Below are 16,730 nucleotides of genomic sequence, written 5' to 3' on the forward strand. Positions count from 1 at the left end.
CAAATTTTGGACCCCTGTAACTCTGGTTTGCAGAGATGTAGGGACCCCATCTTTGGAATCCAAGTCTAACAATATGTCTTCTACCTGCATGAGACAGTTCGTGAAATTCAGACGTTGCTAACGGCCATAGCTGAGATCTATGTACGTCACCATCACTACCATTGAAATAGCCCAAATAAACAGGTTTTTGTGACCCTAGGCTATGACCTCTTTGGCCTAGGGGCCCGAAACTCACCAGTCATGTTCCCCCTAAGGGTCCCTACAATGCTAGAAAATTTGGTACTGCTGAGCCATTGCCCTTTGAAAAGATGTGAGATTTTGGAAAGTGAAATAGGGAGGCAATGAAAGTCTATGGGGGATTTTACCAATTTTGGACCCCTGTAACTCTGGTTTGCAGAGATGTAGGGACCCCATCTTTGGAATCCAAGTCTAACAATATGTCTTCTACCTGCATGAGACATTTCGTGAAATTCAGACGTTGCTAACGGCCATAGCTGAGATCTATGTACGTCACCATCACTACCATTGAAATAGCCCAAATAAACAGGTTTTTGTGACCCTAGGCTATGACCTCTTTGGCCTAGGGGCCCGAAACTCACCAGTCATGTTCCCCCTAAGGGTCCCTACAATGCTAGAAAATTTGGTACTGCTGAGCCATTGCCCTTTGAAAAGATGTGAGATTTTGGAAAGTGAAATAGGGAGGCAATGAAAGTCTATGGGGGATTTTACCAATTTTGGACCCCTGTAACTCTGGTTTGCAGAGATGTAGGGACCCCATCTTTGGAATCCAAGTCTAGCAATATGTCTTCTACCTGCATGAGACATTTCATGAAATTCAGACGTTGCTAACGGCCATAGCTGAGATTTATGTACGTCACCATTACTACCATTGAAATAGCCCAAATAAACAGGTTTTTGTGACCCTAGGCTATGACCTCTTTGGCCTAGGGGCCCGAAACTCACCAGTCATGTTCCCCCTAAGGGTCCCTACAATGCTAGAAAATTTGGTACTGCTGAGCCATTGCCCTTTGAAAAGATGTGAGATTTTGGAAAGTGAAATAGGGAGGCAATAAAAGTCTATGGGGGATTTTACCAATTTTGGACCCCTGTAACTCTGGTTTGCAGAGATGTAGGGACCCCATCTTTGGAATCCAAGTCTAACAATATGTCTTCTACCTGCATGAGACATTTCGTGAAATTCAGACGTTGCTAACGGCCATAGCTGAGATCTATGTACGTCACCATCACTACCATTAAAATAGCCCAAATAAACAGGTTTTTGTGACCCTAGGCTATGACCTCTTTGGCCTAGGGGCCCGAAACTCACCAGTCATGTTCCCCCTAAGGGTCCCTACAATGCTAGAAAATTTGGTACTGCTGAGCCATTGCCCTTTGAAAAGATGTGAGATTTTGGAAAGTGAAATAGGGAGGCAATGAAAGTCTATGGGGGATTTTACCAATTTTGGACCCCTGTAACTCTGGTTTGCAGAGATGTAGGGACCCCATCTTTGGAATCCAAGTCTAACAATATGTCTTCTACCTGCATGAGACATTTCGTGAAATTCAGACGTTGCTAACAGCCATGGCTGAGATTTATGTACGTCACCATAACTACCGTTGAAATAGCCCAAATAAACAGGTTTTTGTCACCCTAGGCTATGACCTCTTTGGCCTAGGGGCCCGAAACTCACCAGTCATGTTCCCCCTAAGGGTCCCTACAATGCTAGAAAATTTGGTACTGCTGAGCCATTGCCCTTTGAAAAGATGTGAGATTTTGGAAAGTGAAATAGGGAGGCAATGAAAGCCTATGGGGGATTTTACCAATTTTGGACCCCTGTAACTCTAGTTTGCAGAGATGTAGGGACCCCATCTTTGGAATCCAAGTCTAACAATATGTCTTCTACCTGCATGAGACATTTCGTGAAATTCAGACGTTGCTAACGGCCATGGCTGAGATTTATGTACGTCACCATCACTACCATTGAAATAACCCAAATAAACAGGTTTTTGTGACCCTAGGCTATGACCTCTTCGGCCTAGGACTGCATTGAACGCGACCCACGCATTGTGCGCATTCTGGACAACACCAATTACTGGGTTTATACCCTTCTGGATCCACGGTACAAACACAATGTTCCAAAACTGCTTGAAGAAAGAGTCCGACAGGTCAAAATGGAAGAATACCAGCAGGCCCTTGTGGAGACTTTAAAGAGGAGATTGACATCCTCCCCCTCCTCTAGCCAGTTGTTCGCCGACAGATTGACTTCCGCAAACCCAGGACGACCAGGAGGGCAGCAAACAACACAAGCCGCAGCTAGTGCCCAAAAGGGAATGGTATCGGCAGTGTCCTTGGAGTGGGAAAATTTTCTGACACCCATGCAGCAGCACACAGAACAGCAAGCGTGCAGATCCACCTCCAACACCGATCGCCTGGAGAAGATGGTCAAGGACTACATGTCAGATGGCATAGCTGTGTTGAACAATCCATCTGCACCCTTCAACTATTGGGTATCAAAGCTAGACACCTGGCACAAACTGGCAATGTACGCAATAGAGGTGCTGGCTTGCCCGGCAGCCAGCGTTATGTCGGAACGCTATTTCAGTGCTGCCGGAGGCATTGTCACAGATCGGCGTATCCGCCTCTTCACAGAAAATGCAGACCGTCTGACTCAAATTAAAATGAATCAATCCTGGATTGGAAACGACTACGCAACACTCCCGGACCCCAACCAAGTAACATGAACAATGAACATCTGTGATGGGTTAGCGTTTCCGGTCCCTGTTTATTGAACCTCTCATCTGTATTAAATTTATGACTGCATGGCGACAAAACGCAAATTGCTATCCGCACGCTTCTTGTCCTCATGCAAGGCCTGGGTTGTTGTGTCTCAAAGCGTGGCCTTCTCCTCCTGCGCCACCCTCCTCCTGTTCCATCACGTGTGCTGCTGCTGGGTTAGCGTAACTGGTCCCTTTTCCTGGAACCTCTTATATGTATTACATTTATGACTGCATGCCGACAAAAAGCATGTTACCTGTGCAAAGAAAACAGACATTTCCCGTATTTAAAAGACAGTTTTCCCTTTGAAACTTTAAAATCGATTTTCTCAAAAACTATAAGCTCTTTTTGCTTAAAAAAAATTTCCTCTTGTACCCACTCCCAAGGTGCATATACCCTGTAAATTTGGGGTATGTAGCATATAAGGAGGCTTTACAAAGCACGAAAGTTCGGGTCCCCATTGACTTCCATTATGTTCGGAGTTCGGCTCGAACACCCGAACATCGCGGCCATGTTCGGCCCGAACCCGAACATCTAGATGTTCGCCCAACACTACACGTGACCCGTTCGGCCAATCATAGCGCTAGCCGAACGTTCGGGTAACGTTCGGCCATGCGCTCTTAGTTCGGCCATATGGCCGAACAGTTTGGCCGAACACCATCAGGTGTTCGGCCGAACTCGAACATCACCCGAACAGGGTGATGTTCTGCAGAACCCGAACAGTGGCGAACACTGTTCGCCCAACACTGCCCAGCACCCACACTGACCTATCCCTCCTCCAGCACCCACAGTGACCTTTCCCTCCCCCAGTGGCTACCCTCCTTTCCCCTGCAGCACCCACAGGGACCTCCCATCCCAAAAGCAGCACCTACAGTGATCTCTCCCATTGCAAGCACCCACAGGGGCCTCTCCCAACACCCAGCATCCACTCCCTCCTCCATTAACTACACTGACTATCCAGGCACCCACAGTCACCTCCCCTTCCTCCAGCACCCATACTGATCTCTTCCTTCCACAGCACCCGCAGTGAATTACCCTTCCACCAGCACCCACACTGACCTCTACCTCCCTTAGCAGCAAGCAACTATGCCATTCACAGCAGCACCCATAGTGACCTCCCCCTCTACCTCCCCCAAGACCCACAGTGACCTCCCCCAAAGGACCCACAGTGACCTCCCTTTCCTCCAGCACTCATACTGACCTCTACCTTCCTCAGCACCCACAGTTACTCCCCCCAGCACCCACAGTGACCTACCCTTCCCCCAGTACCCACACTGAGCTCTACCTCCCCCAGCAACCACACTAACCTCTACCTCCCCTAGCAGCAACTATGCCATTCATAGCAGTACCCACAGTGATCTCCCACCCCCTGCACCCACAACAATTCCACCAATGTTCAGCACCCACATTACACTCAACCAGTAACCCCCACTATAGCAAGCACCCAGTACTTGCACCCTGCACCAAATACTCACATCTGGCCTCAATATGACACTTTGTACTTGCATCAAACAGCCACATGACACCCAGTACCTGCACCCCTTCACCCAGTACTCACACCCACATGACACAGTACTTGCACCCAGCCCCAACATGGCACTCACTACTCACACCTGCACACCGCCTTCACATGGCACCCACTATCTGCACTCACATAACTAGTACTAGCACCCAAAGTACCTGCACTCAGAACCCACATAACACACAATGCCCACCCATAGCTAGCACCCAGTGCAGGCATGGCACCAAGTATTCGCACCTATGATACCCAGTACCTGCACCCAACACCCACATGCTTCATCTGCAGTAGTTCCAGTTGCACTAAGCCTCCACTTAGTGCCCAGTACAAACACCAAGCACTCACATATGACATCCAGTACTTGCACCCAGAACTCACAAGGGACTGAGTACCTGCAATCAACACCTACATGATAGTTGATACACACCCATACAGCCAGAATCCACATGACACCCTGTGTCAGCACCCAGTACCCACATGGCAGCCGGCATCTGCCTTTAGCACCCACATGACAACAAATACCCCACTATCCAGCATCCATCACCCATATGTCACCATGTACTCACTCCCAGTACCCACTTGGCACTCAGTATTGGCACCTAAGACCCACATACCCCCATAATCAACACCCACATGGCACAGTACTCACACGTCACCAAGTTCCAAAGCCATTATATGCACCCAGTACCCATCTATGGCCAGCACCCAAATAGCACCCAGTACCCATCCTTGGTCCGAACCCATATGAGACTCAGTACTCTCCCATGGCACACATCCAGACCACACATGGCACTCCCTACTAACATGTCCAACACTCACATGTCTGCCTGTACCAATTAACACTCACATGGCACCCACTATGGTTTATCACCATCTGCTACTCATTCAGCACCCAATACTGCATAGCACCCACTGCAAATAAACACCCAATACAAACTGGACCTTGGTGCCCACAGCAGCTTGACACAGACTGTACTTTGGCATCTCGACACCCACTGCAACTTAGCACAAAGTGAACCTTTGCATCTTACCACCCACTGTATCTGGGAACCCGCTGCACCTTGGCACTTACTGCAGTTTTGCATCTACTAATGCTTAGCAACCACTGCGTATTGGTAACCCCTTCTTCTTTGCCTGAAAAGAGGCTTGGGTGCTGATCAAGAGGGACAGAGGTCCCAGTAATGAAAGGTGAGTCTGTGCCTCCACTGTGGGCTCCACTGTGCCCACTCTAACCTACTAACAGTGGGCACCTACCACTGGTGATTTGAGGGTGGTGGCGCCAAAAGAGTTGGTTGAAAGGAGACACAAAGTCTGCCTGATACTGCTATAAGTGTGTGTGTGTGTGTGTGTGTGTGTGTGTGTGTGTGTGTGTGTGTGTGTGTGTGTGTGTGTGTGTGTGTGTGTGTGTGTGTGTGTGTGTTAAAACTGCCTTCTGCTTTTTAGAGAGGGGATATTACATACACAATTTAGCATGATTTATCAATTTCAAATTTGAGCACCACCCCTGTGAGGATCCTCTGCATGGCCCTGCCCCTTCCTGCAGCACCCACACTGACCTCTACTTTTCCCAGCACCCACCCCTTCCCCTCATAGCTGGCACCCAGTACTCACACTCACATGACGCCAAGTATCTGCACCCTGGCCTAAAATTGCACCCAGTACTCACACCTGCACACAGCTTTCACATGGCCCCCACTATCTGCACCAAGCACCCACTTAACCCGTACCCACACCTAAAGTACCTGCATTCAAAACCCATGTGATAACCAAAGCCCACCCATAGCCAGTACCCAGTACAGGCATGGTGCCAAGTATTCGCACCCATGTCACAATCAGTACCTGTACCCAGAACCCACATGACTTCCAGTACATGCACCCAGATCTTACATGGCACTAAGTACTTGCAATCAACACCCGCATCACACTCGATACCCAACTGTAGCCAGAACCCACATGACACTCTGTACTCACACTCAGAACCCACATCGCACCCAGTATCTGCATTCAGCACCCACATGACAACCAATACCCCCATAGCCAGAAACGAGGAGTGGGGCATGCAGGGGAAGACGTTGCCAGGCCGCTTTTTTAAATTTGAGCACCCCCCACTTAAGGACCCTCTGCACGGCCCTGCTGGTGGATCTTATCTGCAGATGAATGTCTGTTAAACAAGGTGTGTATGAGGATCTGCAGATAGACTATGAATGCATTTTGCAGGAACGGATCTTTTGCAGGAACAGATCTTTTGCAGATACTGATCTTTTGAATGTGTACAGCATCTTTCTGTGCAGCATCTTGCAAAGATTTTTATCTGATGGCGAGTTCAGCTCAATAGAGTAGACTGTGTAGAGTATGCTCTCATACTACATGGAAGGGGGTAAAATTGATCTGTGATCTTGCCTTTTCCAAAGACTTATCTCAAGTGTGTATGTAGCCTTACGCCGCAGAGTGGCTCTCCAGGCCCGCCGAACGCCGATTGGTGTCAAGTCCTGGAGGGCGGAGATTTGCAGGGAATGCACGCGTGCATGCGCACGGGTTCCCTGCTTTTAAACAGAGCGGAGATCCGTGATCAGCCAGCCAGCCATGAATGGAGCGTGTAGTGATTTGATCTACATTATCTTACTCATGGATCTACGTTATCTTACTCAAATTATATTGTGGTTGGATCTCGGGGGGGGGGCATATATGGCGGACGGGAGAATTTTTTTTTAAATGTATATCGCAGCAGCAATCAGATACCACCAACTGCAAACTCTGTTGGTGGGAAGAGAAGGAGGCAATATTAATTTGGCTGCTAAGTTGTATGGCCGAGTAATAAACTGTTAAAGCTGCAGAGTGCTGAATTGTAAAAAAATAAAATCACCTGGTCACTAGGGGGATGTAAACCTGTGGTCCTCAAGTGGTTAATTTTCACCAGCAGAGGCAAAAGAGCACTCATATGGGGTACTGTGGGAGAACCCCATATGCAAATTTCAATCTAACCACTTTAACCCCCACATTTGCAGATATCTCTGCTCCTTTTTCCATCCTTTCACAACCAGGGACGGAGATATCCGCCCCCCCCCCCCCCCTCCCGCAGCTGCCGGCGCTGTCCGCACTCCAGCTCGCTCGTGCACACTCCCGCACACCGCCGCCCGCACACCTGCAGATCAACGAACGGGAAAAAAAGGTCCCGTTTGTTGATCTTAGTCCCCCCGCAATGTGCAGCTGCTTCTATGAGAAGCATCGCAATCATTGTGAGAAAAAAAAAAGTTTCCCAGCCTCATTGACCTTCCTGTAAGCGTCCTTGCTCACAGGACCATTCACAAAAAATTACTGTGGCCATCTCGTGGCCAAATAGTAAAACTACACCCAAAAGCATTTTTCATATATAACAACAGTGATGTGAAAAACTATTTGCCCCCTTCCTGATTTCTTATTCTTTTGCAAAGAATAACATAATTGAACACAAAATGCAGTTTTAAATGATGTTTTTTATTATTTAGTGAGAAAAAAAACTCCAAATCTACATGGCCCTGTGTGAAAAAGTGATTGCCCCCTTTGTTTAAAAATAACTGTGGTTTATCACACCTGAGTTCACTTTCTGTAGTCACCCCTAGGCCTGATTACTGCCACACCTGTTTCAATCAAGAAATCACTTAAATAGGGGCTTATCTGACACAGAGAAGTAGACCAAAAGCACCTCAAAAGCTAGACATCATGCCAAGATCCAAAGAAATTCAGGAACAAATGAGAACAAAAGTAATTGAGATCTATCAGTCTGGTAAAGGTTATAAAGCCATTCCTAAAGCTTTGGGACTCCAGCGAACCACAGTGAGAGCCATTATCCACGAATGGCAAAAACATGGAACAGTGATGAACCTTCCCAGGAGTGGCCGGCTGACCAAAATTACCCCAAGAGCGCAGAGAAAACTCATCCGAAAGGCCACAAAAGACCCCAGGACAACATCTACCGACGAGACAAAAGTTGAACTTTTTGGAAGGTGCTAGTCCCATTACATGTGGCGTAGAAGTAACACAGCATTTCAGCAAAAGAACATCATACCAACAGAAAAATATGGTGGTGGTAGTGTGATGGTCTGGGGTTGTTTTGCTGCTTCAGGACCTGGAAGGCTTGCTGTGATAGATGGAACCATGAATTTACTGTCTACCAAAAAATCCTGAAGGAGAATGTCCGGCCATCTGTTTGTCAACTCAAGCTGAAGCGATCTTGGGTGCTGCAGCAGGACAATGACCCAAAACACACCAGCAAATCCACCTCTGAATGGCTGAAGAAAAACAACCATCTGTTTGTCAACTCAAGCTGAAGCGATCTTGGGTGCTGCAGCAGGACAATGACCCAAAACACACCAGCAAATCCACCTCTGAATGGCTGAAGAAAAACAAAATGAAGACTTTGGAGTGGCCTAGTCAAAGTCCTGACCTGAATCCTATTGAGCTGTTGTGGCATGACCTTAAAAAGGCGGTTCATGCTAGAAAACCCTCAAATAAAACTGAATTACAACAATTCTGCAAAGATGAGTGGGCCAAAATTTCTCCAGAGCGCTGTAAAAGACTTGTTGCAAGTTATCGCAAACGCTTGATTGCAGTTATTGCTGCTAAGGGTGGCCCAACCAGTTATTTGGTTCAGGGGCAATTTCTTTTTCACACAGGGCCATGTAGGTTTGGAGTTTTTTTTCTCACTAAATAAGAAAAACCATCATTTAAAACTGCATTTTGTGTTCAATTATGTTATCTTTGACTAATAGTTAACGGTTTTTGATGAGCAGAAACATTTAAGTGTGACAAACATGCAAAAGAATAAGAAATCAGGAAGGGGGCAAATAGTTTTTCACTTCACTGTATATAGTTTTACATTATAAATTAACTCATTACCTCCCACACTCCACATTTTTTTTTGGGGGGGGGGGGGGGTAATAAAAAAAAATTTGAATAAAAAACACACACAAATAGTTACCTTAGGGGCTGCACTCTTTAAATATTTATGCCAAGAGGGTATAACACTGTTATTTTATAAATGATGGGCTTGTAATTAGGGATGGCCTCAAAACTGAAAAAAATGCACCTTTATTTCCAAATAAAATATTGGCGCCAAACATTGTGATAGGGACATAATTTAAACGGTGTAATAAAGGGGACAAATGGGCAAGTACATTTCATGGATTTTAATTACAGTAGCATGCATTATTTAAAAACTATAATGGCCGAAAACTGAAAAATAGTGATTTTTTCCCCACATTTTTTCCTATTTTCCCATTGAAACACATTTAGAATAAAATAATTCTTGGCATAATGTCCCACCTAAAGAAAGCCTAATTGGTGGCGAAAAAACAAGATATAGTTCATTTAATTGCGATAAATAATGACAAAGTTATAGACGAATGAATGGAAGGAGCGATGAAAGGTGAAAATGCTCTGGTGCTACAGGGGTAAAACCCCTCAGTTGTGAAGTGGTTAAAGTGTGAGGACCTGCTGGGGCTCAGTAAAGGGCCATTCACCTTGTAGTGTAAAATAGTCTGTGCTATGCTGTGTCAAAAAACGACAGTGACCTAAAAACACTGGTGTCCTTGGCTCAGAGAGTTTTTTTTTTTTTTTTTTTTTTGCCACCTGCCCATGTCCTGGGTGGTACTTGAACCGCTAACCTTGTGATTAGCAGGCAGGGACATTTACCCACTGGACCAGATCCTCCACCTGCCATCATCAGCAGCTAAACTGCCTTATGGCAGTTGAAAGCGACAGTTTCAATTTTCCAACTGCTGTCACTCTCATAGCTTTGAATTTCTACTCAGTGGGATAATTAAAAAAATGCTGCCATTCATGAAAGTATTAATGTCAGAGTCCAAATACTTTGTATAGTTAATCACAATGTCACAGGGGAAGGGGAGGGGTGTGTGTAAAATGTTGAAACTGTGTGTTAGACCAACAAGACCCAATCAAATTTCACCTATTGTTTTCAATGGAGACATTCAAACTGCTCCCATTTTTACATTACTGATGCCAAGAACCCCAAAGTTAACACAGTTGGTTATTGGGTGACTTTGTTTTAGGGTACGTTTCCACTTGTGCGTTGCGTTTTTGACGCGAAAATCGCGTCAACGAATCTGCATGCGGGTGCGGATTTGTTTACGTTTCCATGCGGATTTTCACGCGGAATCGCTCGCGGTTTTGCGCTATGCGATTTTAACCATGTCAATGCTGGTAAGCATTGACATGGGTTTTTATGCGACTACGCAGGCGAAAACGCATGGAAAACCGCAAGACAAAAAACGATTGCGGTTTTCCTATTAAATTACATTACCGGCGATTCGCGTGCGGGTGTGCTGCATGCGAATTCTGACGGGTCTGCCGTACAGATTTTTTCTGCACAGCAAACCGCCCAGAATTCCTGACAAGTGCAAACAGGCCCACGCATGCAAATTCGCGTTAGTGGAAACATGCCCTCAGGGTTAGCAAGTGGGTGGAGCCACCAATCAAATTTCACTCATTGCTTTTCAGTTGAGAAAGGAAAACTGCAGCTATTTTTAAACTTTGAACTCCTGGCTTCCCAAACTTTAAAGTGTTGGTCACTGGGTGACTGGGGCTAATAGATTGGGGGGAAAAAGGTGGGCCAATAAAACAGCCAATCAGATTTTAGTCATTGACTTCAATGAGAAAACATATACTGCTGCCGATATCACGTTTGAAATGCCAAGCTTTCTAAACTTTGCACAATTACTCACTGGATGACTGTGGTCAAATTTAGCTATACACAGTAGGTTTTCATTAACTCCTGTGTGACTGCCTAATGGTGTGTACAGGGCAGTTTCTAGGCTAAATTTCACCCAGTTCGAGAGTCAAAAAATTGCCCCCCCCCCCCCCCCCCCAATCAAAGCTGCTAAGTGAAATCATGTCAAAAGGCTTCTTGAAACCAACTCACCATTTTTATTTTATTTTAATTTTTTTACTCTGCGTCTGACCACCTGCCCAGGGAAAAAAAGAGTGACCCCCTCCGCCCCCTAGCCAGGGAGTCACAGTATGGTGGTCTGACCACCTGTCCAGGGAAAAAAGTGTGACCCTTTCCCCCCCTAGCCAGGGAGTCACAGTCAGACCATGGTGGTTTGACCGTCAGACCACCATGGTCTGACTTTGACTCCCTGGCTGTGGGTGGTAGGGGGGTGCTCTTTTTGCCCTGGGCTGGTGGTCAGAGCCCACCATGGTCTGACTGTGACTCCCTGGCTGGGGAAGGGGGGTACTCTTTTTGCCCTGGGCTGGTTGGTGGTCAGACTCTGACCACCAGCCCAGGGCAAAAAGAGTGCCCCCTACCCCCAGCCAGGGAGTCACACTGTTAGACCATCACCATGGTGGGTTCTGACCACCAGCCCAGGGCAAAAAGAGCGCCCCCCTCCCCCAGCAGCCACATCAGAAAGAGAGAGGCAGTGCTGTACATAGACTGCCTGCCTTACTGCCTACTTACCATGAGGTCCATCTCATGGCAGGTGGAACTGGAAGAAGGCGCCGGGCCAGGAACGGTGGGGGTCCGGGCAGGGGACCATGGAGGTGCTAGCGGGCAGCGGCAGCAAGGGCCAAGGCACCCACTAGCAGCAGTGGCAGCGAGGAGCCCGAGTCCAACTGGCCAAAAAGACTCCACCTTCTGGGGCTGGGCTCCGCCGCACACTGCTGCTGCACACAGGGGTGAGCCTGGGGTGCCTGGCACCTGGCAGCAAGATTTTCTCTGGCGCCTATGGGAGTGGTTAAATTAACCGCGCCCAACCACATAACCACACCCATGTCCTGCCTAATCACACCCACACCTTCCACCTCTTTACGCATGCATGTGGTACCCCATTCCTACCCCTCTTCCATGGGCTTGCTCCTGGCTGGCTTTGACTGCCTGGCAGTCTGCTAGTCTCTGGACTGACTCAGGTTGAGAGGCTCTGCGAGTGCGACGCAGTCACACACTGCGTATTTATGGCTGCCTGCGGCCACCGTACTCTCGCTCGCTGTCGTCGGCTCCTCCCCCCGCCAAGCCCAAGCGTGAGGTGGGCTGCCTGGCTGCATCTTCCCGTTGCGCCGCGCAGCCTGCCAGTGTTGCCAACCTTTCACGTTATTTTTTACTGACAAATACCTAAAAATTTACTGACAAAAGATTATTTTTACTGACAAAATTTCCCCACTAAATGCACATAAGAGACAGCGTTTCACCAGTAAATGCACATAATAAGAGACCGCTTTTCACCAGTAAATGCACATAAGAGACCGCTTTTCACCAGTAAATGCACATAAGAGACCGCTTTTCACCAGTAAATGCACATAAGAGACAGCTTTTCACCAGTAAATGCACATAATAAGAGACTGCTTTTTACCAGTAAATGCACATAATAAGAGACTGCTTTTCACCAGTAAATGCACATAATAAGAGACAGCTTTTCACCAGTAAATGCACATAATGACAAACAGCCAGTTTCCCCAGTACATGTAGCCAGCCTGGACCCCCATTAGGCAGTGAGTGACAGGGAGCCCCCTTTAGGCAGTGAGTGACAGGGAGCCCCTTTAGGCAGTGAGTGACAGGGAGCCCTTTAGGCAGTGAGTGACAGGGAGCCCCTTTAGGCAGTGAGTGACAGGGAGCCCCTTAGGCAGTGAGTGACAGGGAGCCCCTTTAGGAAGTGAGTGACAGGGAGCCCCTTTAGGAAGTGAGTGACAGGGAGCCCCTTTAGGAAGTGAGTGACAAGGAGCCCCTTTAGGAAGTGAGTGAGTGACAGGGAGCCCCTTTAGGAAGTGAGTGACAGGGAGCCCCTTTAGGAAGTGAGTGAGTGACAGGGAGCCCCTTTAGGAAGTGAGTGAGTGACAGGGAGCCCCTTTAGGAAGTGAGTGAGTGACAGGGAGCCCCTTTAGGAAGTGAGTGAGTGACAGGGAGCCCCTTTAGGAAGTGAGTGACAGGGAGCCCCTTTAGGAAGTGAGTGACAGGGAGCCCCTTTAGGAAGTGAGTGACAGGGAGCCCCTTTAGGAAGTGAGTGACAGGGAGCCCCTTTAGGAAGTGAGTGACAGGGAGTACCTTTAGGAAGTGAGTGACAGGGAGCCCCTTTAGGAAGTGAGTGACAGGGAGCCCCTTTAGGAAGTGAGTGACAGGGAGTACCTTTAGGAAGTGAGTGACAGGGAGCCCCTTTAGGAAGTGAGTGACAGGGAGTACCTTTAGGAAGTGAGTGACAGGGAGCCCTTTAGGAAGTGAGTGACAGGGAGCCCTTTAGGAAGTGAGTGACAGGGAGTCCCTTTAGGAAGTGAGTGACAGGGAGCCCCTTTAGGAAGTGAGTGACAGGGAGTACCTTTAGGAAGTGAGTGACAGGGAGCCCCTTTAGGAAGTGAGTGACAGGGAGCCCCTTTAGGAAGTGAGTGACAGGGAGCCCCTTTAGGAAGTGAGTGACAGGGAGTACCTTTAGGAAGTGAGTGACAGGGAGCCCGTTTGAGCAGTAAGTGACAGGGAGCCCCCAGCCGCCGCTCCCGCTCCCCCCTTACCTTGCAGACCTCAGGATCAGCGGCGACCCGACCAGTACCGGCGGGCGCCGGACGCAACCGCTCTATATGCGGAAGTGATGTCACTTCCGCATAGTGCGGGCGCTGGGTCCTAGCGCCCGCACGATTGGTCGCCGCCTGATCGAGGTCTGAGTGAGGCGCCAGGAGGGAGGGAGGGGGAGCAGTGGCGGCGGCCACAGGGACGGCCTGGCGCCCCCCAATCTGTCACTCATCGGCGCCCCGTTCAGCAGAACCGGCTGAACGGGGCAAGAAACGGCCCTGGGTGTGTACACACTTGAAAGATAAATGAAAGCTATCAGACCAATTTTACCCCCTTCCATGTAGTATGAGAGCCATACACTACACAGTCTATTCTATTGAGCTGAACTCCCCATCAGATAAAAATCTTTGCAAGGTGCTGCACACAAAGATGCTGTACACATTCAAAAGATCAGTATCTGCAAAAGATCCGTCCCTGCAAAATGCATTCATAGTCTATGATATCTGCAGATCCTCATACACACCTTGTTTAACAGACTTCATCTGCAGATCTGAAAATCCATCCTGGTGGACAGGCACGTCCAGAGGGGGGTGCTCTGGGTGCCCAGGCACCCCTCTTTTTAAAAAACTTCAAAAAGGCCCCTCTCGTGGGGCAAAATAAGCTCCGCCCCTGATCGTGGTAAGCCCCGCCCACCCGCTGGAAGCTCCGCCCCCACCTGGGACACTTTGAAGTGAAGAGGCCCAGACAGGAATCCTAGTGTGGCATACTGACCTCTCCCTCCACCTAGGACCCATACTGACTTCTACCTCCCCCAGCACCCATAGTGACCTCTCCCTCCACCTAGTACCCACAGTGACCACTCCCTCCCCTAGCACCCACAGTGACCTCTCCATCCACCTAGCACCCACAGTGACTTCTCCCTCCACCTAGGACCCATACTGACCTCTCCCTCCCCAGTACCCACAGTGATATCTCCCATCACCTAGCACCCACAGTGACCTCTCCCTCCACCTAGCACCCACAGTGACCTCTCCTTACTCAGCACCCACAGTGACCTTTCCCTCCATCTAGCACCCACAGTGACCTCTCCCTCCACCTAGCACCCACAGTAACCTCTCCCTCCCCCAGCACCTACAGTGACCTCTCCCTCCCCAGCTCTAGCAGTGATCCTGCCTACCCCAGCACCCACACTGACCTATCCCTCCTCCAGCACCCACAGTGATCTTTCCCTCCCCCAGTGGCTACCCTCCTTTCCCCTGCAGCACCCACAGGGACCTCCCATCCCAAAAGCAGCACCTACAGTGATCTCTCCCATTGCAAGCGCCCACAGGGGCCTCTCCCAACACCCAGCATCCACTCCCTCCTCCATTAACTACACTTACTATCCAGGCACCCACAGTCACCTCCCCTTCCTCCAGCACCCATACTGATCTCTTCCTTCCACAGCACCCGCAGTGAATTACCCTTCCCCTAGCACCCACACTGACCTCTACCTTCCTTTAGCAGCAAGCAACTATGCCATTCACAGCAGCACCCATAGTGACCTCCCCCTCTACCTCCCCCAAGACCCACAGTGACCTCCCCCAAAGGACCCACAGTGGGACCCACAGTGACCTCCCTTTCCTCCAGCACTCATACTGACCTCTACCTTCCTCAGCACCCACAGTTACTCTCCCCAGCACCCACAGTGACCTACCCTTCCCCCAGTACCCACACTGAGCTCTACCTCCCCCAGCAACCACACTAACCTCTACCTCCCCTAGCAGCAACTATGCCATTCATAGCAGTACCCACAGTGATCTCCCACCCCCTGCACCCACAACAATTCCACCAATGTTCAGCACCCACATTACACTCAACCAGTAACCCCCACTATAGCAAGCACCCAGTACTTGCACCCTGCACCAAATACTCACATCTGGCCTCAATATGACACTTTGTACTTGCATCAAACAGCCACATGACACCCAGTACCTGCACCCCTTCACCCTATAGCTGGCACCCAGTACTCACACCCACATGACACAGTACTTGCACCCAGCCCCAACATGGCACTCACTACTCACACCTGCACACCGCCTTCACATGGCACCCACTATCTGCACTCACATAACTAGTACTAGCACCAAAAGTACCTGCACTCAGAACCCACATAACACACAATGCCCACCCATAGCTAGCACCCAGTGCAGGCATGGCACCAAGTATTCGCACCTATGATACCCAGTACCTGCACCCAACACCCACATGCTTCATCTGCAGTAGTTCCAGTTGCACTAAGCCTCCACTTAGTGCCCAGTACAAACACCAAGCACTCACATATGACATCCAGTACTTGCACCCAGAACTCACAAGGGACTGAGTACCTGCAATCAACACCTACATGATAGTTGATACACACCCATACAGCCAGAATCCACATGACACCCTGTGTCAGCACCCAGTACCCACATGGCACCCGGCATCTGCCTTTAGCACCCACATGACAACGAATACCCCACTATCCAGCATCCATCACCCATATGTCACCATGTACTCACTCCCAGTACCCACTTGGCACTCAGCATTGGCACCTAAGACCCACACACCCCCATAATCAACACCCACATGGCACAGTACTCACACGTCACCAAGTTCCAAAGCCATTATATGCACCCAGTACCCATCTATGGCCAGCACCCAAATAGCACCCAGTACCCATCCTTGGTCCGAACCCATATGAGACTCAGTACTCTCCCATGGCACACATCCAGACCACACATGGCACTCCCTACTAACATGTCCAACACTCACATGTCTGCCTGTACCAATTAACACTCACATGGCACCCACTATGGTTTATCACCATCTGCTACTCATTCAGCACCCAATACTGCATAGCACCCACTGCAAATAAACACCCAATACAAACTGGACCTTGGTGCCCACAGCAGCTTGACACAGACTGT

Source organism: Hyperolius riggenbachi, chromosome 8 (genome assembly GCF_040937935.1).
Source record: "Hyperolius riggenbachi isolate aHypRig1 chromosome 8, aHypRig1.pri, whole genome shotgun sequence".
NCBI lineage: Eukaryota > Metazoa > Chordata > Amphibia > Anura > Hyperoliidae > Hyperolius > Hyperolius riggenbachi.